General features: G+C 46.3%; 1 protein-coding gene across 1 annotated transcript in view; it reads left to right on the forward strand.

The window, feature by feature from the left end:
- Positions 1-2,357: 2,357 nt before the first annotated feature.
- The window catches only part of PRPF39 (pre-mRNA processing factor 39), a 487,671-nt gene continuing 465,311 nt past the window's right edge, over positions 2,358-24,717 (forward strand). Inside the window, exon 1 of the mRNA XM_085627039.1 lies at positions 2,358-2,534. The gene's annotated coding sequence lies outside the window, so the exon portion shown is untranslated. The remainder of the gene's footprint in view (positions 2,535-24,717) is intronic.

Consider the following 24,717-nt stretch of genomic DNA (forward strand, 5'->3'; position numbering starts at 1 on the left):
AAGAACTTTTTGATCAGTGAAAAGATTAGTTGAGAACAAGGAGGTAACTAATCTTGAAATGGTATGAATCATAAAAAAAATCTTTGACTCCAGCGGTTAATACCAGGGTGTGTGTAGGTGTGTTTATGGGCCCAGGTGAGTATATGATATTGGAGTATCTGTTGCTGGCTCACCGCTGGATCACAGGACTTAACGTGTGAGACCCACAGCGCTCGTGACTCACTACATCCAAACGTGGCACACAATAGAGCTGCATTACAAAATGCTCTGAAGTTGCCGAAGCAGGTTACCAGCAATCACCAACGATTCCTCTCTGGCTAGCTCTCCGACTTCATCGAACACACTTCAACATCAGGAACCAGTAACCACACATTGACGTCTGGAACCAGCAACAGGGTCATGGAGTGAGCTACTCTGGTGCTACTCATCACCAATATGTTACGAACGAAAGACCAAGAACCAGAAATACGGTAGCTGAAGTTTTTCAGTACAACAGAGAAGCCCACTGGAATAAGACCCTCCACATTAAAGTCCTGAAGCAACTGACACAAATAAACGCTGCATTGAATCTTTCATGTAGAAGGGTTCCACAAAGACCACCAATAAACATTGCCTTAATAACAGCTCTAACATTCCTTCATGTGTATTTACAGCCCTGCCAAGTACCACGCATCAGGAGTTAAAGTAACGCATTTCAGCATGGTGGTCCGCATAACCGCACTGAAATGGAAAGTCACGCATTTAGAGCATCTCCTGGGCTGTCAACAAGCCGGAGTGCTGCTAAATTAGCACACTAACAGAAAGCTGGCAGCACGCAGTCTGCGCTGCTTGCAGGCTGGTTTGGGGGCTCTGGTTTAGCTCATTCTGGGCTCAGGCAGGTTACAATGTTACTAATTCACCTAAGTATGTCATTCACAAACACACATAAGGGGGGGGCTGGCTGCCCGCTGCACGGGCAGGTGGGGCGGCTGTGCAGACAGTTTCCTTTTACACCACGTTGTTGACTAGTGCCCGACTGCCATAATGTAACAACTCCTTCAGCAGTGACCCGGGCCGCAATGCTGCAGTGAGTCCAGCAGCACTGACGCCAGGGGCGTAACTTGATCAGTATGACTGGGGGGGGGAGGGGAGGGGAGCGCTAGTCGTCAACTCTAGTCCTGGACTGCGGCCGCTGTTCATGGTGCAGGTGGAAGTCGTCACTGTGGGCTGGCCCATACCGTGACAGCGCTGTAGTGCTCGAACTACTAGTAAATGTCACACTGAATACCTTCTAAGTAGCGGCTAGATTGTCACTTTATCGAGACCTGATCTGTTTATTCAGCCAATAGTTGCAGGTTGTAATGTAGTTGGTCCGATTCTCGCCCATAGAGAAGCTGACATTTATTAAGGCACAAGAGCACTTTAACTTTTTTCCTTTGTTTGAGCGCGCATTGAGCATGCTGCAATCACTAGCTATATTACTATATTAAAATTAATTTTAACATTGTTATCCAGATCTGCAGTGGTACTTTTTTTTAAATAAAAAAACAATGTTTTATTTGACTATTGTTTTTAACATTGCTTCTCTGCTGATAACATTCTAGTAGTCTTCATATATGACTATGCAACACGTTTGCATTTTAGTATCTGTGCATGTGGTGTAGTCTAAAGTGCAATGTTGCTTGTGAAGCAGCTCAGTGTGATGACATACACAAATGTATGCTGTTACGTTTGCCTTATGTCCACTTAGGGTATGCCTTGCCTTTTTTTTTTTTTATGTTCGATTCTATGATGGCAAATGCAACCTAGGCAGTACATTTTTTTAAATATACTTGTAATTTCAGATATTTATGTTTCCCTCGTCTTCATTGCTTGATTTTGCTTTCGAATGTCACTCACAGACGTAGAATGTCACTCATAATTACACTGAAATTATGAAAATGTCACTCATCAGTAATCTGCATACTTGGCAGCTATGTACTTACTGTGTGTGTAACCGTTCTGTACTAGATGTAACAATTTCTCATACGATTACTTCCTTGAAACTAAACAATTTTTCATGAAAGGTCATTATCAACAAACGCGGGCCACTTTTTCTTTGGGTGCCGGGACTAATTTTGGCCCCAATCCGATCCTGGTTGTAAGACCTCAGTGACGGCGGACTCCAGAGGTGTGAATGTACAGGTGTGATTCAGAGTCACTGATTCTATTTGATGACTGCCTCTAACTTTCAGTCTCGTTCGGGCTTAGACCTCTGCTACGCAGGCGAGCTGTGTACTCTCGTCCTCGCTGCAGCCAGGCCTGGATCCGCCCCTCAGCAGCATCTGCGACGCCCTCTGCTGCCGAGCGTCACCCGGCATCTTCGTGCCTCACGTTGCGTCATCTCCTGTGTCACGCCTTCTCCGTTTCACCTCACGGCTGTTCCCCGCCTGGGCCTAGGCCCCATTCTGTGCTATCGGTGTGGGTTGCGCTCTCTGGACGCATGGTTGAAGTCCGTTACCTGGAAGGTGCCTCTCCGACCACCTCACCGTATCTGACCCGCGTTCATGATGGTGGTGAGTGAAAACATATTCTGGCTCGGCCCGCTTTTGCTTAGGTCCGTGACAAGGCCACCTCCCGGGGTTTTCAAACGCGTCCATGGGGATAGGGCAGGTCTGTGCGACTCTATGGCCACATATACACCATAGCTCGGGAATAACTATTGGTTGTTGTATTTGAAACAACGGCAGAGTCACTTAGGTGTGATTGCACCTATTTGAAATTATTTTAAACAAGCGTTTGTGTAAAAAAATAGTTGACTATGTTGGCCTACCCAAAAGCCACTCTTTTACAAAAATCTTAACTTGAAAGTTAACATATATTTGCTTAATGACTTTGAGTTTTGTCCTCTACATTCGGATGTATAGGGTTTGCCTCTTAAGTTGATGTAAGACACCCAAGTTGTACATTTCTAGATTGAATGGGTATAGTTCGCTCTTTCACGGTCGCTGCTGCTTTCCCCCACAATGACACAGTAGGTGCTGTTTCGGGGATTTTATTTGTTGCTAACCCAGGACTTAACCATCTTATATGCGATCCCACTAGTGCATGATTCTTATTCAGTTTGGTGATATACACACATTTATTCGACAGTATGTCCCTCTGATTGTCTCTGAGACAGCTGTTTTGTGGGGGAGGGTTGTCGCCATGAGTAGTTTCATGAGTTAAGTGGGGATGGCGGTCCCACGTGGTAGTGTTTCTCAGAACTTGCCTCTGACTTGAATTCGTGGGAAGCAGCAGGACCACCTGTAGTGAGCAGTTGCAGACATTTGGGAGAGAATGTGGTCCGTCTGCTACGCTGCCGACTTTGGTGCAGGAAACCAGGGTTCGAGCCTCGAGGTTTGCGTCCACATCTGTGATTCTGGGCAAATCACTTAATCTCCCCGTGCCTGGATGTGTAATGTAAATACGATGCTATGTAAAGCGCTCCAATTCCTTCGGGTCGAGTTCGCGCTATATAAATATGCAACAAAAAATTGCTCAAAGTAATGACCAATCCCAAGCATTCTCGCTCGTAGACTTTGAGCCCAAGGATGTTTTAGAGTAGACACATGTAAGTAGTGTTACGTTTTTTTACAGCGCTAAGCTAGACCAGAAGGTATCACAGCCCTTTACATATAATGCAAGATCATTATATTGAAGTACATGTTAAAATACAGACCAAGAAAATCGATCGGCTGCAGCGGTAGTTACAGTATGCAGACATATGAACTGCTTGAGCTAAAAACGTACAAAACATAGTAGAGAGCAGTCGCACTAATTTAACCGCTGCGACTGGTCAAGGCAGAGTGGGTGTGAGCTTTGGGACATAGATCAGTTAGGGTGCGTGTTAAAGTATTTGTTCAGTAGTAGGTATTTAAGGTCATGTTTGAAACAGGAAAATGAGGGGTTGCAGCGCAGGTCTCTAGGGAGTGAGTTTAAAATCGTGGGAGCATTTCCAGAGAAAGATGATGCAAGCAGTCTTGTAGAAACATTATCCTTCAATTAGAAGCCAATTGAGGCTCTTGAGGGCCTGTGTGATGTGCTTAAACCGTTTGCAACCTGTTGTTAGCAGGGCTGCCATGTTGAGAATTGAACCTAAGGGGGCAAGGTGAGTTGTCAGAGTTCCTGTGATGATGGTGTTACCATAATCCAGTTTTGAGAAGACTAGTCATTGCACTACTGTTTTAAAATCTTCAGTGGAATGAAAGTTTGAATTTTCTTGAGGTGTTTTAGTGTGACTAGTGCTCCTTTGGCTGGGTTGTTGATGTGGTCTTTCAATGGCATGTTTCCATCCAGGGTGATGCCTAAGGACTTAGCGGTGTTGGACAGTGTTAGAGAACAGTTTAGAGCGTCCAAATTCTTGCGCTAGTCTTGGATTGGTAGCAGGTTGTTTTTCGGGGAGAAAATAAGTAGTTTTGTTGGGGTTCAGCTTTAAGTGATATTAAGCCAAGTTTGTATCTTGATTAGTGTGGTGTTTAGATGTTGGATGTCACTGGATGATTTAATTTAGTTATGAAGTTGGGTGTTATCAGCATATAGGGGTTATTTGACCCCTGCGTGGTTCAGGATAACCATAAGACGTTCCATGAAGAGATTGAAAAGGGCTGGGGATAGAGTTGAGCCTTGGGGTATATTATGAGGAACTAGTGTTGGTTTCGAGAGTTGTTTATTTTTAGGTCTCGCCTGCCAACGCAGCGCAAAGCGCTGCTGTCTGCCAGCGAGATCTATTGTTGCTGACCTGCCTCGGAAGTGGGACAGGAGATGGGCACGCGCAAGGCTTTTTGCGGATTTGAGCCGGTGTACGCGCACGTGAACACGCACGTGCACACACGCGATGTGCACATCTCCTGTCCCGCTTCCGACGACATGCCAGCCCCGTTGGAGCGGCCCGCTGCAAGATGGGGATGCTCAGAATTGCAAAAGTACACTTTAGCCAATAATAGCCCACACGGAGCCCCTCCAGCCCTTCTTCACTCATCGGGCTGCTCTTCTGGGGGGGGCTCCTCCTCTTGGCTGCAGCACTTGTGTTGCGGGGCTTCCCTGCACTCCTGGGAGCCCCGCGCTGCTGTGGTCATCCTCGGCCGCCGCAGTCTTCACCCGGGCCCCCTCCTGGGACCCGGGGCTTCTCTTCACTCCGGCCGCCACCGCGGGGCTGTCCCTTCAGCATGGGAGCCCCGCGTTAGCACAGCACGCCGGTTTCTGTTTTTGCTGGAGCAGGACCCGCCCACGTCCCGGGCAAGGGCGCCTGACTTCCGGCTTGAAGACTAGTTCTCACTCTTGTCAGTTCTTTTATGTCCAAGCTTTTTCCATTTGCCAATATTTTTTAATCTCCCCCATCCTTCTCCTTCATCCCTTTTCTGTTTCTCTCTCTTCCCCCCCGGGTCAAAATCTGATGATTATAACAGAAGTCTCGGCCCCCAAAAATGAGACGTTGCCCACTACTGTCAAATGCCGGCACATATTAAGCACTGACTGTGGGGCACTGCTGCTGGGTTTGCTCCCCCCTGTTTTTTCTCGGCATCTGCCACAGTCCAGCTCCAGGAGACAAACCATGCTCACCCTATTGGTAGAATCTTTATACATTCAGTCAGGGCTTTAAGTAGGATGAAAAAACGGAGAGGGGGTCTCTCAAAGGGGCGCGGCCAACGTATTTAAGGGCGTGGCTTAATAACACATAAACTTGAAATCTGTGCTTAGCATAGTGTCGCCTAACTCGTATTTTGCTGTTTCTGTCATTGCATCCAGATATGATACAAGTAATATCATACCTACAATAAGGCAGGACTATTGGCTTTGTCAATGGTTGTTAGTTGCATAAGATAAATAAGCAGCAACTATGGCTTGTTGTGTATTATAATGAAAAAGCTTTCACTTAAAGCCCTGGTGACACGACGATGATGTTGCTGCTCCTGAGTTTCAAAAAGAGAAGGGAATCCAGAGAGAAAATGACTCTCTTTTAATGATTTCTCTTCTCCTACAATGCTCACCTGGCATGACGTCATGCCGTAACTTCTTCACTAGTGTGAAGAGCAGTGTAAGCACGCGCACATCGATATGCTTGCGGTCACTGCAGTCTGGAAAAAAAAATGGACTGCCTGTGCCAGGGCACAAAACTGAGCCCGATAGAGACCCGTTTCGAGGCCCCCTTAAAACTGCCAGTGCTCCGACCCGGTGACCCACTTAAAGCCCTGCATTCAGTTACATGTTTTTTAAGGCGGTAGATTCCACATACTATAGTTTCTTAAAGTAACAATTCTGTTGACGAAAGATAACCAGAGATTCACACAGATGGTCAATAAAGAGTGTTAGATTCTAATGAGACTCTTAACTATTGACTTATTCAAGCGTTCCCTCTGAGAACTGATTTTGCGGCAGAAAAGTTGGATTACAGCCATAACTTCTAACGGGGTTGTTTCTGTTTGTGGTTCGAGGTAAAATCCGAGTACGTGAGAAGATTGCTTCAAGGCTTTGGGGGATTCTGGGCAATGGCACGAAGTATAGTTCTTAGCACATCAGAACCAGACTATACTTGTGTAGGTACACTGTTATGGTCCTGTAAACAAATATGGTAATTGTAATTGCATTTATATAGTGCTTACTACCCCTGACGTGGCGTTGAAGCGCTTTTCAGCGTGCATTACGCTACTCCGGAACCCAAAAATGCTTTGTGATGAATTAGTATAGGGAAATATGAAATTCATTTGAGGGGTGGACATGTGAGTCAGTTACTTGGGTTGAAAAGGGTAGCGGAGGAATAGAGGGGTTTCAATTTATATAGCGCTTGGCATCCCTGATGAGACATCACAAAATCTTTTTTTTTCTTTTTTTTTTTTTTTATGAGTAGCATGCTAGTCCAGAACCAAAATAAGATTAGTGGTGAAGTAGTATAGGGAAATATGTAATTAATTTGAGCGGTGGACATGCAAGTTTGTTAGTTGGATTGGAAGGGATAGTAGGGGGGGAGGCGAGAAGATATTAGAAAGGCAAAACCTTAAGTTCTCCACCTGTTATTTGATCACCAAGTGCCCTCCAGTGGAAACTGTGGCTGTTCATTGGTTAATAGGCTTAGTAGTCCTTCCTTACTACCGTCTTGTCTCATTTTGTAACCTCCCCATGGCAACACCCCCAGTGTTGTTGCTCAGTAGGCTTTAATCACAGCCTTCGAGCGCTATTTTTTCAAATAGCAATAGGTCTTGCATTTGCAAGAGTTTAAGCTTTTGGGATTTTAAATGACAATGCCTTTTATCTGTTTTAAAAATGACACATAAATAAAAGGCATTGTCATTTACTTTGCCAATAGCTCAAACTCTTGTAAATGCGAAACCTATTGCATTGCAAATGCTTATTTGTTGCGAGCGATGTTGCAGGTAAGATGTGAACCATGTTAGGACCATGCCATTGATCCCAGTGCAGTTCTTGAGTATCTCAAGCAAAGTTGGGTGATTTACGATATCAAAAGCCGCCGATAGGTCAAGTAGGATTAAGAGGCAAGCATCACCTTCATCTAAGGATCTGCAAATGTCATCAGATAGATTGAGCATGGTAGTTTTAGTGCTACAGACTTGCCTGAACCCAGATTGGAAGTTTGTCATGGAGGTTGAATTCTTTTATGTTGGTGTAGTTGTTGTAGGACGCCCTTCTCCAATGTTTTGGCTGGAAAGGGAAGGTTAGTGATAGGGGTGAGGTTATTGAGGTCATTGGGGTTGGCGCCTGTTTTTTGGAGCATGGGTGTGATTTGGCCTAGTTGGAGGCAGTCGGGAACACTGCCTGAGGACTGAGGAGAGAGAGAGAGATGAGTTTATGATTTTAGTCCAGAATGGGGCAATAATATGGTTGAGATTTTGCACTATTCTGGTTGGGATAGGATCCAAAGTGTAGGATGTGGGTTTCAACTTTTATATTGAAGGCTTCACTTTGTCATCGGTTCAAATCCGGACCAATTCGCTTTGTTTATCAGTTGAAGTAGATCAAAGTTGAAATTAGTTGTTTATAGAGGCCATACAGTCCATGGTTACATCAGGAGTGGGTGCTGCTATGTAGGGGAGTGAGGCAGAGAGGATAGTTGGTAGGGAGGTCAGATTTATGACTTGGCAGAGGGCTTGTTCAATTTTTGCAACTATATCAGTGAAGAAGTTGCCAATTGTTTCACAGCGTTCATTGGTGGCTATTGTTTCGTGTAGGGAGGGAAGGGCAGTTTCTGTTTAATAATGTTGAAGAGCTCTCCGGGTCTGTTATTAGCACAGTCAAGTTGGTTGCAAAAGAAAGTGGCTTTTTTCTCTAAAGGTGCGTTTCTTGTAGGAAAGCCGTGCCGTTCTTAGGAGTGAGATTTTCACTGTAGAGGGGTTTTGTCTCCATAACCATTGACTGCCTGAGTTGTCTCCTCTCGTTGTTAAGATCTGAGTTGAACCAAGATTTAGATTGGATAGATCTAGGCTTGTTCAAGAACAGCAGAAACCGCAGTGTTGTAGTGGGCAGTGAGGTCATCATCTGTGTGAGTTGATGGGATGGTGCTGTAGATGGGCACATATCCTGGTCTCCGGGTCTGTCAGTGAGATTTGCTTGAATTTCCTAGCCCAGTGCTTGGGTCTGTCGGAGGAGGTTATGTGGGATCTGAGGTAGATCTCTAATAAAACAGTATGAGATGATGGTCTGACCAGTCAATGCGTGCGATGGTAAGTGTTCTGTATATCGCTGAAGAAAGTATACTGGGAGAAGTTGCACTTAGTAATTAATTCCCCGTTCACTAAAAACGAAAATGCAGTGTTAGGCCAGTATTTTATTGTTACAAGTCTTCTCTTTTTTTTCATTTTTAGGTCTCGACTGAGCCAGCGCATGTGCTTCTCTGGCGAGACATTTAGTGAGCGGGTTAAAGTGCTACCCACCACAGGCTTTTGCAGGCCACCAGCTGTCTGTTACGCGCACAAGCGCGCGCCGTGCTCAGCTGGCATCTGGCTTAATCACGTTAATCCCCTCCCTTCTCCCACTCCCTTGTCCGCTTCATGCCTCTGCCTCTCACTGTTGCAGGCCGCGCAATGTCTTTGATCTGTTTCAGCTTTCCTTGGCATCTGGGTTAATCCCCTCCCCTCTCCCACTGCCTCGTCAGCTTCATGCTCTGCTGCACCCGCGCTTTAATTTAGGGTGGTTCAAGGTAATGCGCCGGTGCTGCGATTGCTGCAAAACTAAAGAAATAGAAAAAAAGCTAATTCTTTACTTTTGGTATAATCCCGGCACCGGCGCTTTACCTTTAACCATGTTAAAAGTAAAGCGCCGGTGCCGCAGAGCGCGTCTCGCAGGTTACGTTTCACGCATTTAATAAAGTTAGTATTGCTTTGAATCGGATGAAGACTTCGGCATGTCACTTTAAAAACGGAGGACGCGCGGTTACATTTTACGCTTGTATTAAGTCGGGTGACTAGGCTTCTCTTCATACGGCAGACGCGGGTGAACCTTCGTTCTGTGTAGCGGTTGTAATAATGGGCTAGTTGAAGCCGTGAAAGATTGTTTAATCGGAGATTACAGCTGTTTCAGAAAGCACTGAACACACACTCACATTCGAAGGTATGGCCACAATTAAGTATTTGAACACTCAATGATTTACATTCGTGGTTTGTTGTAAGTGGTAGAAGGTAAATGAGTTTTCTGTTCTACTTTTTTGACGAAGGCAGCCACGTCATACCGTTGGTAAGATATTTTGAATTTCACGCCACATTGAGGCAGTATAATAACTTGCACTAAAACCGTTTTTTGACTATTGACGTTTGGTTTTCGTTTTCTAGAAATATGAGTCCCTACTGGTTCTTCCACCATGACAGTTTACATTGGCAGGTAAACAGAATTCACTTGTCAGTTGGATAATAGCATCACGTTACCCACTCCCCTTATAAGCTTGATTATTTCACACAACATTACCAAACTGTATATGAACCAGTTTCACTCCAAGAGTCGAATGGGTCACTTTTTCACACAGATCAGACGGCACCGTCTCCTATTAATATTTGAGGGAGTTACATAATCTAGGCGCTTTTAACCGCCTGTTCACTTGTGGTGCATTTAGCGCACATCGCTACCCATGGGCAGCATGTTTTTTTAAGGACACAGCCGATTCTCCGTACACATCTCGCTATGTAAATATAGAGAGTTCGGACACAAACATCCACTAATACCACTCGGATATACCACGTTTCGGCTTCATCGAATTCCCAACACCTTGCTATACCCAACACCACCACAAACCATTATCAAATCTCACCTGCATCAGTCATGGTCGTACAGCACATGCTAGATAGAAGTCTCTCAACATCTTGCACAGAACACAGCTCAAAAGCCATGCATATGGCAAATCAAGGATAAATCAAAGTGCTGTCACTAACCGTGCCAAATGAACCCTAGAAAGGTAGAGGTCAAACTAACTTGTCACGGCATTGCTTCATAACACGATAACTTGGATTGTGATGCACATATGTATATTAACAAGCTCAAGCAGAGCAATGGACCGCTGATTCCCTAATCGTCAAAAAAACTACAAGTCCTTAAACAAAATCACCCAGGCACTTAAAGCACTTCAAAGGTATTCCAAAATTAAACTCACTTTACTTTCACACTAGCTCACACAAACCATTTCAAAACGGAATACAAACACCTTTTCTACAACCCACGCACAACTAAACTCCAATAAGCATTTGCATAGCCAATAGGTCTCACCTTTGGGACCCTATAAGTGTTTAGCCATGCAACAGTTGATGTTGCACCAAGGATATTGTGCTGCATAACTAAATACTTATAAGGTCCCAAAGGCGAGACCTATTGGCTATGCCAATGCTTGTTCCTTTTTTTTAACGGTTAGGATAGGTGTATGGCTGATTTTGTATCTTGTCTTTTGTACCTCCTACACTTGGAACTGTAGCACGATATGAAGTAACTTGTGAACAGTGCCGTAAAAAAAAAATGCAAATATGGACTGGCTGATCTGGATCATCCTTGTGCAGGTGCTGCAAGGAAGTCTAACTGAGCCCCGTAAAAAATGCTTATAATCTGTAACATAAGTTGGTGGTCCGGATTCAGTATTCGATCCCGATTCAATCAGATCAACTGGTGCAGTACTTGGAAAAAGTGGTGGGGTGGATGACTAGTAGCTGTTTTAAGCTGAATGGGGACAAGACCGAGCAGATGATCCTTGGAAATAAAACCGTCCCCAGGCCTCTGTCCTGATGGCCAAGGTGTACTGGTAACCTGCCAACCCCAAGTTCTATAATTAAGAACCTCGGAATCTGGATGGAAAGGGAATTGACTATGAAGGTTCAAGCAAAGAAACTAGCGGGGTCATGCTTTGGTTTACTAAGAATGCTCCGAAAGGTTCTGGAGCTGATATCAAATCACTTGAGGAAAACAATAAAACATGCATTGGTTCGCTCATGTCTTAATTATGGAAATTCCCTCTATTTAGGGCCCCCAAAATATGTTATTAAACAACTTCAAGTGGTGCAGAAAGCATGGGCTAGGTTTGTGTGCAAGGTGTCAATACAGGAGCCAGTCAGAAAGCATCTGAAAGCGCTCCACTGGTTACCGATTGAGGCTAGAATCAAATTTAAGGCACAGTGCCTTACACACAATGCCATAAATAAGAGGTCCCCAGAAAATCTGTGACTTGGTGGCATCATATGTCCCTAACAGATCTCTAAACTCTCAGTCTGAACGATTATTAAGAACAACTAGAATCAAGAGCGAGATAGGGAGGTAAATCTTTCTCACATCTGGCTCCTAACAATAGAACTCGCTACCTTGAGATCTGAAATTCCTGGAAGTGGAATCAAATTTTAGAAAAAAGGTTAAGTTTGAACTACATGTCAGTTCAAACTTATCCCACTAAGTCCTTGTCCTGATGAGACCCGAAAAGATGCTGGGTTGAGAAAACATTGATGCGCCTCCAAGAGAAACTTTACTGAGTCATACATAAACTGCTTCCTTTTCTACCTCTGGGCTCTTTAAGAAGCAGGATTCTATGGAAGTTGTTCAATATTGAATGTAACACACACTAACTAGGAAAGTATAGGACTTGTGTCTATCGGTGTATTTGTATTTTCAGTTCCTCTGGATTTTTGTACCAGTAGGTTATCAATAAAATGCACATTATATATGATGGTTGTTAGCTTAATAATTCATATAACATGTACTAAGCAACTCACTCTGGTGAAGGGAATGCCATCTGGTATATTGCAGCATTTATGATAAAAACTCTAGACTGGCATAACAGCGCTTTAATATAATTAAGGCTCCCAGTGTTCCGTTTTGACAGATTTGTACACATAAATACAGAGACAAATTGTTTCATGTCTGTAGTCATTTGAAAAAAAATAGGAAAATAAATAAATTTTAGCTTCCTGTGAATGGATCTCCATGCTTTCTTTCATGAACACCAGATCAGCAGATGAGCAGGTAGCATGGGAAGTTAAACAGGATGAGATTTCCTTAAATACAAGCATATATTAACAAGCATATATTAACAGAGTCTAAGGCTGACAGTTACCTGTGGGTGTTGTTTTGTTATATTTGGCAGCTTAATTTGCTAAAACACAATAGACTTCAAAGTATAAGCTTATGTTTTGGAAATTAAATGAACAAATAAACCATTGTACGGAATACAAAATACATTTGGATAGACACCAATAAGATAGCCAACATGTTAATATGTATAAATACAGATTGAAATGTCCCAAAAATAAATACCATAAAACCAAGAGCTCTAAAAATAATGCCATTATTTATAAATACACGACTATCCGTGCTTTGCTGGTATCTGTTGCCTGTTATGTAAATTATTACCGTCTTTGTTTAAAAAAAAAAAAATGTCTTAACAGAATTAATTATATAATTCATTTTGCACAAACAGACACAAGCTGGTGTTTGCACACAATATTTCTACTTATAAGCGGTTGAGGCTTTATTTTAATTTTCCTTCCTGCTGAAATGCTGCACTTGCTCTTAGCACTGGAGCTGAACAATGTGCTTAGAGTAAAACATTATTTTTTTATTTTAAAGGATCAATGGTCCCTGTTTAAGGAATAATTTTAAATCTCGTCAATGAATTTACTTCTGACACAATGTCATAATGTGTATCATTATTATAATGCTATACTAGCTATTCTCATACTGATCTTGAAAATAAATTAATTAATGGGCATCTCTGCTCTCTATTGTTCACTAGAATTAATGGTATGTGTCGGTTCATGCTTCAGTTTTCTGGTACTAAGTAACCAATGTTGTTGTCTTTTTTCATTTTATCTTTTTCTTTCTTTTATCTTTTTGTCCTTTTTTAGGTCTCGCCTGAGCCAGCGCATGTGCTGCTCTGGCGAGACATTTAGTGAGTGGGCTTTAAAGGCCGACCACAGCTTTTTGGGTGGCATAGAGCGTCCGGTTACGTGCACAATGACAAGCAGAGGCGCCATCTGGCTTTCCTCTCTCGTCATGGTGTGCGCACATCGCACACCACTCGCCAGCAGACGTGCCTCCCTTTTTTTTTTTTGTACTTGCAACGCGAGGCGCACGCTTGTCTTGATAAGTAATTTAAAATGTAATGTGTTGTGGCTGAGAAGAGCAATGTTTTTGTTGTGGGTTAGAGAAATGTACTCTACGCCCCACAAGTGGTCCCGGCTAAGCTTTTTCAGGCCATTTGCAATTTGTATCATATGCACTGCCCGAGTGGCTTACTTTGGAGATCATGGATGTATTTCTCATCCTTGGTTGCTCTTGAAAGTGGAGCCTCTTTGAGTTGCTGCAACTTTAATTTTATGTGCTAGGCATTACATTACTATTGACCCTTGAAACGAGTTAAGCACCGTGAGGAATCCCACAGTTGAAATAAAACTGTATTCGCCATGAAAATTCAAGACCATCTGCTGTGGGCTGCACCCGTCTCTTTGTCTAGTTTCACAGTGTGGAGGGCAAGGCAGGATTTAATGGACACTCAGGCCTTTGACCCTCTAGTCCACCACTACAGTGTCCCACGGATAAGCTGTACCCGCTCAAGTCTTCATCACTGTACTTTAATCTGTTAAATACAGCAAAGGGTGGTTCTTATTTTCATCGGTTCGGACTGGGCAAGCCCTGCCTCCAACAAAGCATTATCTCCTGCTGACTCCAAAGCAGTGTGCTTGCCTAAACGGGATGGTTTGAAAACGTGCTGTGTATAGTCCTTTCTTCCTTATAATTTGGATCATGTTTTCTTATCTGTGGATTGCTTTCTCCGGGCCCAAATATGGTCCTTGTTTTCAGATACATTCTGGTCCTGCTTCCAAGGAGTAACTATGCAGCTGCATCCTAGCCTCCAGACGGCCTCACACCTAGCTGTCTCTTACTGACACCTGCCTTCTGATCTGACAATATTAATCAGGCCAGTGACTTCATATACATATTTCCCTTTATAATCCCCCCCCCCCCCCCACTGTGATTTTGACCCAGATTTTACTAATTTCATACTCGACCCAAGCTGATTTATACCCATTTGTAGGTCCAATTCTGTTCAGCAATTGTGCTGAAAAAGTTTTGAGAGTAAGGGTGTTGGCCAACAAATGGGTTTAATAAGCAACTTAGTTCAAAGGAGGAGGAGCTTTAGGTCCAATAGTGAAAAAGTGCATTTGGTGCACTTTAGAGCACACGTTAACATGTTAGCACATGTTAACAAATATGTTATAAATGTGGAGGGTTTGTTATTGTCCTGAAATGTGCACTTCGATAAGGATTCCAACTTCTCTGGTGAAATATTGCAATAGTTTTGCAGCTCTGAACAGGAGAAATTGTTTTACGTTAACCCTCATTTCAAGCGTGTAAAACTTACAATATGTTGGTAAAATTAGGCATGGTAAATGCTGCACCGTAGTTGTATTTACTGGTTGGAGTATTACCTCATCAAGTATTGTGGGTTTTTATAGTGAGCACCACTTTGATTATTGCTGATATTTTTTTCAATACTTGAAAGCGTTTAGTTTGTAAAGCAAGCAAATATTGTTTATTTACATGTGTTATAACAAATTGACATACTGCAGCTTTCTCCTTTCACAGTCTATTGGGTCCCACCAAGAGAGTCACAAGGTTCAAGTTATTACAAGCCAGATCTAAAAATCCATGCACGTTAATGACTGCATCCTGCCATCCCTGCTATTGCCAGAGAAAAACGCCAAATGATATATCTGATGCCTCTCGGTTAGTGAAAGGCTCCTCCCTAACTCCGTCTCCCGCCGCCGCTGCCCAGCCGAGCACACAGCGGTAGCTGGCGGTCGCAGCATTAGATATAATTCATAAATCAAATGGCGGTCCGAGTGCTTCGACAAAAGCCACTTCTCATAAGCCGTAAGGTGTCTACTCGCAAGCGGGCGCGTATCAGGGTGAAGTAACCAATGGCGAAGTTGGAAATATTGGAACTTTTTGGGACGCTGGATGCCGTGCAAGTTAGTCAACTCTGCGTATAGGAGGAACCCGTCCACATCGAAGAGGTGGCCTGCAGATTTACAGGTCGAGGCTCGCCATTCTGGAAACTCCCTCTTGTCAAATCCCAGAGGGAAGGCCGGATTGTCAAATAGGGGCATCAGCGGCGAGAGGAAAGATGTAAGTTGCCGTTGGGTCTGCACCACCGAGCGCGTGATGGGAGATCTATTAAGATACCTCGGTCTATCTACCGGATTCAGGAACTGTATCTTCCACAATGATAGGCCTGCCATCGCTCTGTCCTGAAATAACCACCTCTTCTCTGACTCAGGTCTACTCCATTCTAGAAGATAGCGCAGCTGCGCCGCTCTGTAGTAGGTCAGTAGATGGGGAATACCCAACCCTCCCTCGTTCGGGGGACGGTAGGCAATATCTATTCGTACCCTCTGGCGCCTCCCCGCCCAGATGAAACTGAGCAGCTCTTGTTGCAGAGAGTGGATGTGATGCATGGGGGGGGGTTCCGCCGGGATCGTCTGGAATATATAAAGTATTTTAGGCAAGATGGACATTTTAACCGCTGCCATGCGGCCAAGTAGTGAAAGGGGATAAGACCGCCACTTGCCAAGAGCACAAGTGACTTGAGAGTGGAGGACTGAGTAATTACGGGCAATTGTTTGGGCGGTGGACGGGGTCAGAGTAATCCATAAGTAGGGGATTTCAGGCTGAGGGCGCAATTCCCCAAATCCCCCGACCGCGGTGTCAGCATTGAGTCCCAGCAGCATGGACTTCCCCTGAGACTTTACCAAATTCCGTCAGTTCCTGTAGGAATGCTGGGACGGAGCGACAGGGGGTGTCGAGAGTCACTAAGATGTTGTCCGCGTACAAATTAACCGTATGGCGTGTTCCCCCCCCCCCCCCCCCCCCCCCCCCCGAAGGGAATTCCAGAGATGTCGGGGTTATCCCTGATCCGTTGCGCTAGAGGTTCAATATATAACGCGAAGAGCAGAGGCGAAAGACTGCACCCCTGCCTCGTGCCCCGCCGGATGTTGAACGGCCGGGAACTGGCCCCATTGACCCGGATCGTCGCTGTGGGTTGATCGTAACAGTTCGCGACCCAAGCCTTAAATCGAGTCCCAAAGCATTGTCTTGTCCAAAAAACCCCAGTCCACCCTGTCGAACGCTTTCTCAGCGTCAACTGAAAGCAAGACAGCGTCCAGAGCCATAAAGTGGGCCTTGTCGATTTTAAGTGCATTAACCACTTGGTGTTGTCACTACTTTGCCTGTTGGGTATAAAACCCGATTGGTCCGGTTCGATAATGCCCAGCAGGCGGGGGCCCAGTCTGGCTGCCAAAACACCCGTAAAGAGCTTTAGGTCCAGATTAAGAAGGGAGATCGGGCGATATGCTACACACTGTGTGGGATCCTTTCCCGGCTTGGGAATGACCACGATATCGGCTGCCGGTATATCCGCAGGGATGGAGCCCGGTCCCTCGAAGGAGTTAAACAGGTGGGTTAAAATCGGCGCAAGGGGCTGGCAGAAGGCTTTGTAAAAACCCGCCGAGAACCCATCCGGCCCCGGGGATTTCAGAGGTTTGAGGCGGGATATCGCGCCCACAACCTCCTCCACCCTAATGGGAGCATCCAACGCAGCAGCTCCAGACTCATTCAGTGCTGTAACCGCTGCCTGGCCGAGGTAGGCCTCCCCCCGAGCTGTGAACCGTAGGGTCTCTACTATACAAAGTGGCATAGAACTCCCGAAGGGCTTCTGCAATCCGCTCGTCATCTTCAACCCGCTCACTGGCGCGAAGTTTGCTCGCCTGAAGCTTCCCCGTTTTATCGCCCCCGATATAGTAGGAATGTTTAAGTTGTAGAGTGGCGTACTCCGCCCTGTCATGGTCCAGGCAAGCCAGCTGGGCCCGGGCGGATTTCAGTTGCTGCCACATTCTCGGGGCTCCGGTACGGCTGTGAACTCTTTCGAGTTCTGCTACCTTGGCCGTCAACTCCTCTCTTTTCTCTCTGCGGGTTTTGTTATCTGCCGTGGAAATAGCTATTAGTTCCGCGCGTACTACTGCCTTGAGGGCCCCCCATAATGTGGTCAAGGACACGTCCGGGAAATAGTTAGTCGTCAAATAGTCAGTGATGCAATTACGCACCTGCTGGACAACATCTGGGCGCTGAAGCAGGGATTCCCGATGACGCCATCTCCCTTTTGGACGATGCAAAGGGCGGAGGCCCAGCGTGACAGTCACGGCGTCATGGTCGGAGAGAGCCGCATGGACAATTTCAACGGTCTGAACCAGAGCGTTAAGGTCGGACAACCCTATTAAATGATCCAGTCGAGAATGCGTCTGATGTACGTGGGAATAAAAGGAATACTGCGTGCTATGGGGATGAGCCGCCCTCCAAAGATCTATCAGCCTTCTGCTCCGCAACCAATCCCGTCCCCCTCTCGAGATCGCTCCTGCGTCCCCTCGGCGCTAACCCGATCGATCTTGTCCAGAGTCCATGACTAGATTGAGTTCGCCCCCGATTAAAATGTGTCTGTCGTGGTGACGAAGGATTTCAGGCAGGGAATCCATGAGGAACCACTCCTGTCCAGCATTGGGAGCCCACAATAACAGGGATACCCCCCACCCAGAGCCTATAGGCCAGTAGCCGCCCCTTTACCTCCACCAATTTGTCCCCAATACCGCCCTGAAAGTGTCTCGCCAACAGTATGACCCCCCCCCCCCCTTCTTATCTGGCTTAGAAGAAAAGAACTGGTGAGGAAATGCCTGAGATCGCATTCTGCGCCAGTCCTTGGGTAGCAGGTGCGTTTCCTGTAAATCGAGGCCGCTGAGTTTTCTAAATAGCTCAGAATTGCCCGTCTCTTAATGGGGCTATTTAACCCCTTTACATTAAGAGTGAGAACCTGGGTTGCCATGGGGAACCTTGGAGTTCGTGGAGTGTGTGTCGGCCATGCAATGACTAGTAGTGGCCATGGGAAATTGACCCAGCGATGTCGCCACCAAAGGGCACATTGTCCAAAGTGCTCTCGTCCTTAATAACCTTCCCCTGGCAGCACACCGTTACCCTCCTACTCCTCCCCTCCCCCACCCCCCTCCTACCCCCAACCCCCACGGAACAGTGCCAGAGGCCAACCATTGTCCAATATCCTCTTCACGAACCGAGGACAAACACAGAGAAAAGAGCTGGGAGAACATGGCATCTGGGCGACCCCGGGCTCCCTGCCCGCTTCCCCCACCCCTCCCCACAGGTGCGAGAGTTTGATGCCTAGCGTGTCCCCGCCATTTGGAGTTTACGGAGAGTCTGGCCTAGAAGTGTCTTTTGTGACTGCTGCGAGGGCTGAGGCTCTTTCAGTGGTCATCGTGGCGCGGTCTGGCTTCACAGTTGTCGCAGGCGATCGACGTCCCATTCGATGCCAGCCATCCCTGGAAGAACGCTGCGGCAGCCTAGGAGAAGTCGGGAGTGTGTTGAGTAAGGCCAATCAAGTCGAATACCTCTTGGAACGAACTGAGTTGGGGCAGCTTACCGTTCCACCTGAAGATTAAGCGGAAGGGGTGGCCCCACGAGTATGGCACTCCATTGGCTTTTAGGAAGGTGGTTGCATCCTTGAAAGCTTTCCGTTTCTGAAGGGTGATGGAGGCCAAGTCCTGGTAAAGCGCTACGGCGTGCCCCTGATGCGTATGTGGTTGTTTTAGACGAGCCTCCTTTCAAATGCGCTCCTTCAGGGGAAAGTCCGGCAAAAAGGCCAATATGTCTGGTGGGGGAGCCGGAGCCTTTCGCCCCAGGCCCAACCTGTGGGCGCGATCGATGCGAATCTCAAAATCCGGCCTGCCCCCAAAATGTCCCGAAAGAGGCCCTGAAGATCTTCTGTCACATTTGTCTCTTCCGCTTGTAATGGGACGCTGCTCACGCGAATGTTGTTGCGATGGGATCTATGTTCAAGGTCCTCCGCGTGAGCCTGCAGGTCAACCTGCTGATCCCTACGTCGAAGGATTTCCTGCTGGAGTAGCTCAACTAAGCCAAAGTAGATTGCTCCGCATTTTCTATAGCTGTGACGCAAACTCCCAACTCGTCCACATCGCGCCCAATTTCTCTCACCTCACCCGCAACCTCCTGTTTAAGTGTTTGAAAGTCCTCTCGGAGGGTGGTAAAGAGAGCTTCAAGAAATGTCCGGGTGATGGGCACCTCTCCTTCATCCTGTCTAGAGGGTTGGGGTGGGGGGGTGGAGCTCCCCCTATCTCCATTCGCAGACCCCTTCACTAGCATGTCCCTCAAGGAGCGGTCCCCTTTTTTCTTTGTGTTGACCATGGTGGTGTCACTAGCGGGACAACTAAGTGGCTGCTCAGTGGGGGAAACAATGAAACCGCTCGCAGGGTCTGCCCTCAGACCCCCGAAGACGGGATGGCCAACAAGCAACGACGAGATGATAGGGGACTCTAGCTGGGCACGCCCAGAGTTGTGATCCCAGGCCCGTTGGGTGTCCCCGCCGCCTCAAGTCCACTCCTTGGTCTCCCCCACGCTCCCGGTCCGTGGGCTCCAATCTGCAGCAAACGAACTTCACCTCACTCTAGGCACGCCAACTCCAGCCACCACGGGCGATGAGGGAAGCAACTTGCCAGTCCAGAACTCCGGGCTGCCCCTCCAGGCCAAAGAAGGCGCACCGGGAGCCCACGCCCGCACAGCCTCAAGGCGCCACCTCCGGAGCACAGCGCCAGGTCACAGACAAGCCCCCGGTGGGGAAGGGAGGTGAGGGCCCAACTCAGCTGTCCAAACGCACAGCACTGATGAGGGTGGGGGGAGCTTCTGCCAGGAGAGCCGCTGAAATGGATGCCCCCAAGGACCAGCGACCAAGGCGCACTCAGTCACTACACGGTACGGGGTAGCTGCAGCTAAGATTGAACCCTCCTTTGCCGCTGTGGGGGCTGACACTGTGGCCCACTTCTGATACCAGCCCCCACCGGACCAAATCAGCAAGCGGGCGTGCGGCCGCCGAGTCCCGGTCAGGCCCGCTAGGACCAAAGCCGCGGCCTCTATTTTTGCGCCAGCCGCGCTGCACCTCTCCACACCGCCGCGAGTCTCCGATGGGCCGCGCTCACCTCTCTCTGGCCGCAGCAACACTCCCTGTAGACGCCGCTCTCCGGAGCGCATCTCTCCTCCCCCAAGCAGCTGCCGGGCCCGACCTCCAGTCCGGCTTGAGTCTCTGCTGCCTCCCGCTGGCACCCCGGTCACAGAGCGGGCGCCATTTTGTGGCAGAGCCCCCGGCTCTCCATGGATGGCTTCAGTGGAATCCGCCGCCCAGGAGGCACGTCTGGCCTTGTTTCGCCAAGTCACCTTGTCCCAGGGAATATGTAGAAGGTGTGCTGCCAAATTGGGGGGGGGACTACAGGCACAGAGTAGCCCGTGGCGAAGGGCAGCCGCGGGGAACCTTGGAATTCCACTTCTCGTCAGGCCGCCATCTTGGCCATGCCCCCTAAAGTATGATTTTTGAAGGGACCGTTGTTCCTTTAAAATAGCATGCACCCGTGGTCCATATGGACTCTATGGGTTTCCCTTGATTTGTTTTTAAAAAAGTGTGCAATATGAAACATTAACTGCACAGCTCCTTGTTGCTATGAATTAATTGTTTTCTAAATACTAGGTAAAATGATTGTGGAGAGAGTTGGGAGATAAGTGACCTGTAGTAGTATCTGGGAGCCGACATGCAGGCAGGTATCGGACTTGTTAATTATCGCAAAGGTATGTGGAAAACACATACGTCTGTCTTGCTTGGATGGGAATTTGCTCCATGTTCATGTCAGTGTGCTGCAACGAGTCTCTGCGGACCCTCCCTCTGCAATCTGTGGGTAGTTCATGCTAGTGCACAGTTGGCAGTAACTAGATTGAAATACACGCAGCCCTCCCTGCTGTCGATTATTGGTGGTCTTACTCCAAATATGCTATTTAGTGGCAGGAAGTGTATCTGCAATAGATGAGGGCACCAGAGGCCCATGAGAGCTTGTAGATCATTATCCCATGCAGCCTTAACTCAGATGGATACAACATTGAAATTAGTGAGCTTTCAATAAGTTTTTTCAAGTTTAATTAGTTGTTACTGAATTGGATTCAGAATGAGTGAGAAGTGCGGATATGTAATAAACTGATATTGTTGGAAGAGCTGGGCACCCTGCTTCGATGTAGAGGAGATCGGTTAGCCACATAGCCGGATTATATAGAACACTACTGAGACTGCACTGTACAGTGGCACCCTGCAGTGAGACATATTGCTGAATGCTTGTTTTTGGCTTATCGCTTTGGAAAGGGAAACCACTTGTATACAAGGGATATTTGTCTGCACTTGACAATCACGAGGAATGTTAGATGGGATGGTAAATTATCACATTTGTTGAGCAGTGAGTGCAGGTCATTAGATAAAAAAAAAAATAAAAAAAAAAAAAAAAGGGTCCCAACCCATAGACTCCTTCCTAACACTTATTCAGTTTCAACTAGGTAGTCAATGTTGGAGATTAAAAACTAGGAACTGACAAATCCGATACCTAATTATTTTTGATAACACCTTTTTATGTTTAATTAAACACCTAATTTTACAGCGCCATGGTGAGCAAAGATAAAATAAGCCTACACAGAACAGCGCAATTTATCAAAACACTAAAGGCTATTACGGACAGACGGCTGGGGTCAGTGTTGATGTGCAGCTGGATTATGCAGAGCTATCTCAGTCAGACCTGCTTAAATCTTTTCAAGTTTATGTACAGTGCTGGACAATTTATTTATATATATATATATATTCACTGAAAAAAACATAGGTTTCACACATGTTATAGTTAGCGGAAATTTTACTGATAAAAAACCAATGAAATTCCCCCGTTATAGTTAGTGCAGGCAACTATAACTCACGCGACCGCAATCCTCTGCTGATGCTAATACTGTATTTAGACACTTATTTGCCCATGTCTTCTTCCATACATTTTTAGCTATACATATATTACAAATATTTTTTTTTCATAAAGACACATATGTCATCAGCAGAAGATTGCGGTCGCGTGAGTTATAGTTGCCTGCACTAACTATAACGGGGGAATTTCATTGGTTTTTTATCAGTAAAATTTCCGCTAACTATAACATGTGTGAAACCTATGTTTTTTTCAGTTAATTTGCAAGGTTTTTTAAATGCTAATTCCTAACTATAACGTGTGTGAAACCTATGGTTTTTTCAGTGAATTTGTACGGTTTTTTAAATGCTAAGTTACTTTACGCCATTCGTGGCGTGTGCGCCCACTTAACACAGTTCGTTCCGTGCGCGCACGGTGCGCTTCGCGCACCGTGCGCGCACAGTGAGCACGCGGTGCGCTTCGCGCACCGCGCGCCCACTTTACGCAGTTAGTGCCGTGCACGCACGGTGGGCACGCGGTGCGCTATGCGCACCGCGTGCCCACGTTACGCTAGATGGGCCATGTACGCACGATGCGCTTCGCGCACCGTGCGCACATGGAGGACATATGATGCACTTCGTTTTGAAAGGTAATATTTTCATTTTTCGTATATTTTATAAGCCATGCACAAATGGTGCCCTTCGGGCACCATTTGCACACGGGGTGGAGAGAGTGTGGATAATTTTTTTTTTTATTATTTTTTTTTTAAATATTTTAGTTTATCTCAATAGTAATAAGCCATGCACACTAGGTGCCCTTCGGGCACCAATTGCACACGGGGTGGAGAGAGTGTGGATAATTTTTTTTTTTTTTTAAATTTTTACCGTACGCGTACGGTAAGCGTAATCGGCGAAATTACCGAAAAAATAAAAATTCAGTTTTTGGCCTTGGGGGATCTTTGGGGACTCCCTCAACATGGCTATGTGTGTGGGAGCTGTCTAAACAGCCCCTTTACATGTTTTTGGGCTTTATATTTTAAAAATCACTCTCAGTGCGAGAGAGAAAATGGCGGCCGCCGCTTCCTGGTTTCGGCCGATTCGAATGTTTACTTAGATCTAAGAGCCAATCAGAATCGCGCTCGCGCACGCCACCGTACGAGTACGGTAAGCGTACCGTAAGCGCACCGTAAGCTGGCTCAGATATATATATTGATTTAAAGGCTATTTTCTCAGAATCTACTGAACCGATTTACACCAAACCTACAAAAGGCACTTCCTTGACCTGAGGACTACCTCTCTGCCAAATTTCTAGTAATTCTGTTCAGCCGTTCGGGCTGTAGCCCTGTCTAAAGGTCCTATGGAAAAATGCATGGGAAAAACGCGTTTTGGGACCCCCCTTTTATCTCAGCCCCCGCTTGACGAATCCCCCCGAGACTTTCAGGGTAGGAGCGGAGCGTAGCGCCCCACCTATTTTGAAAAATTCGCGAGGATTCGTCGACCGGCGCCAAAGTTATTCAAAATAGAATGTTGCGGATTTCCTATGGAAACGTGGTCCTAACTATAACTGCCTGATGTGCAGCTGGATTATGCAGAGCTATCTCAGTCAGACCTGCTTAAATCTTTTCAAGTTTATGTACAGTGCTGGACAATTTATTTATATATATATATATATTCACTGAAAAAAACATAGGTTTCACACATGTTATAGTTAGCGGAAATTTTACTGATAAAAAACCAATGAAATTCCCCCGTTATAGTTAGTGCAGGCAACTATAACTCACGCGACCGCAGTCCTCTGCTGATGCTAATACTGTATTTAGACACTTATTTGCCCATGTCTTCTTCCATACATTTTTAGCTATACATATATTACAAATATTTTTTTTTCATAAAGACACATATGTCATCAGCAGAAGATTGCGGTCGCGTGAGTTATAGTTGCCTGCACTAACTATAACGGGGGAATTTCATTGGTTTTTTATCAGTAAAATTTCCGCTAACTATAACATGTGTGAAACCTATGTTTTTTTCAGTTAATTTGCAAGGTTTTTTAAATGCTAATTCCTAACTATAACGTGTGTGAAACCTATGGTTTTTTCAGTGAATTTGTACGGTTTTTTAAATGCTAAGTTACTTTACGCCATTCGTGGCGTGTGCGCCCACTTAACACAGTTCGTTCCGTGCGCGCACGGTGCGCTTCGCGCACCGTGCGCGCACAGTGAGCACGCGGTGCGCTTCGCGCACCGCGCGCCCACTTTACGCAGTTAGTGCCGTGCACGCACGGTGGGCACGCGGTGCGCTATGCGCACCGCGTGCCCACGTTACGCTAGATGGGCCATGTACGCACGATGCGCTTCGCGCACCGTGCGCACATGGAGGACATATGATGCACTTCGTTTTGAAAGGTAATATTTTCATTTTTCGTA

The sequence above is a fragment of the Triturus cristatus genome, chromosome 9, assembly GCF_964204655.1.
Source record: "Triturus cristatus chromosome 9, aTriCri1.1, whole genome shotgun sequence".
Lineage (NCBI taxonomy): Eukaryota > Metazoa > Chordata > Amphibia > Caudata > Salamandridae > Triturus > Triturus cristatus.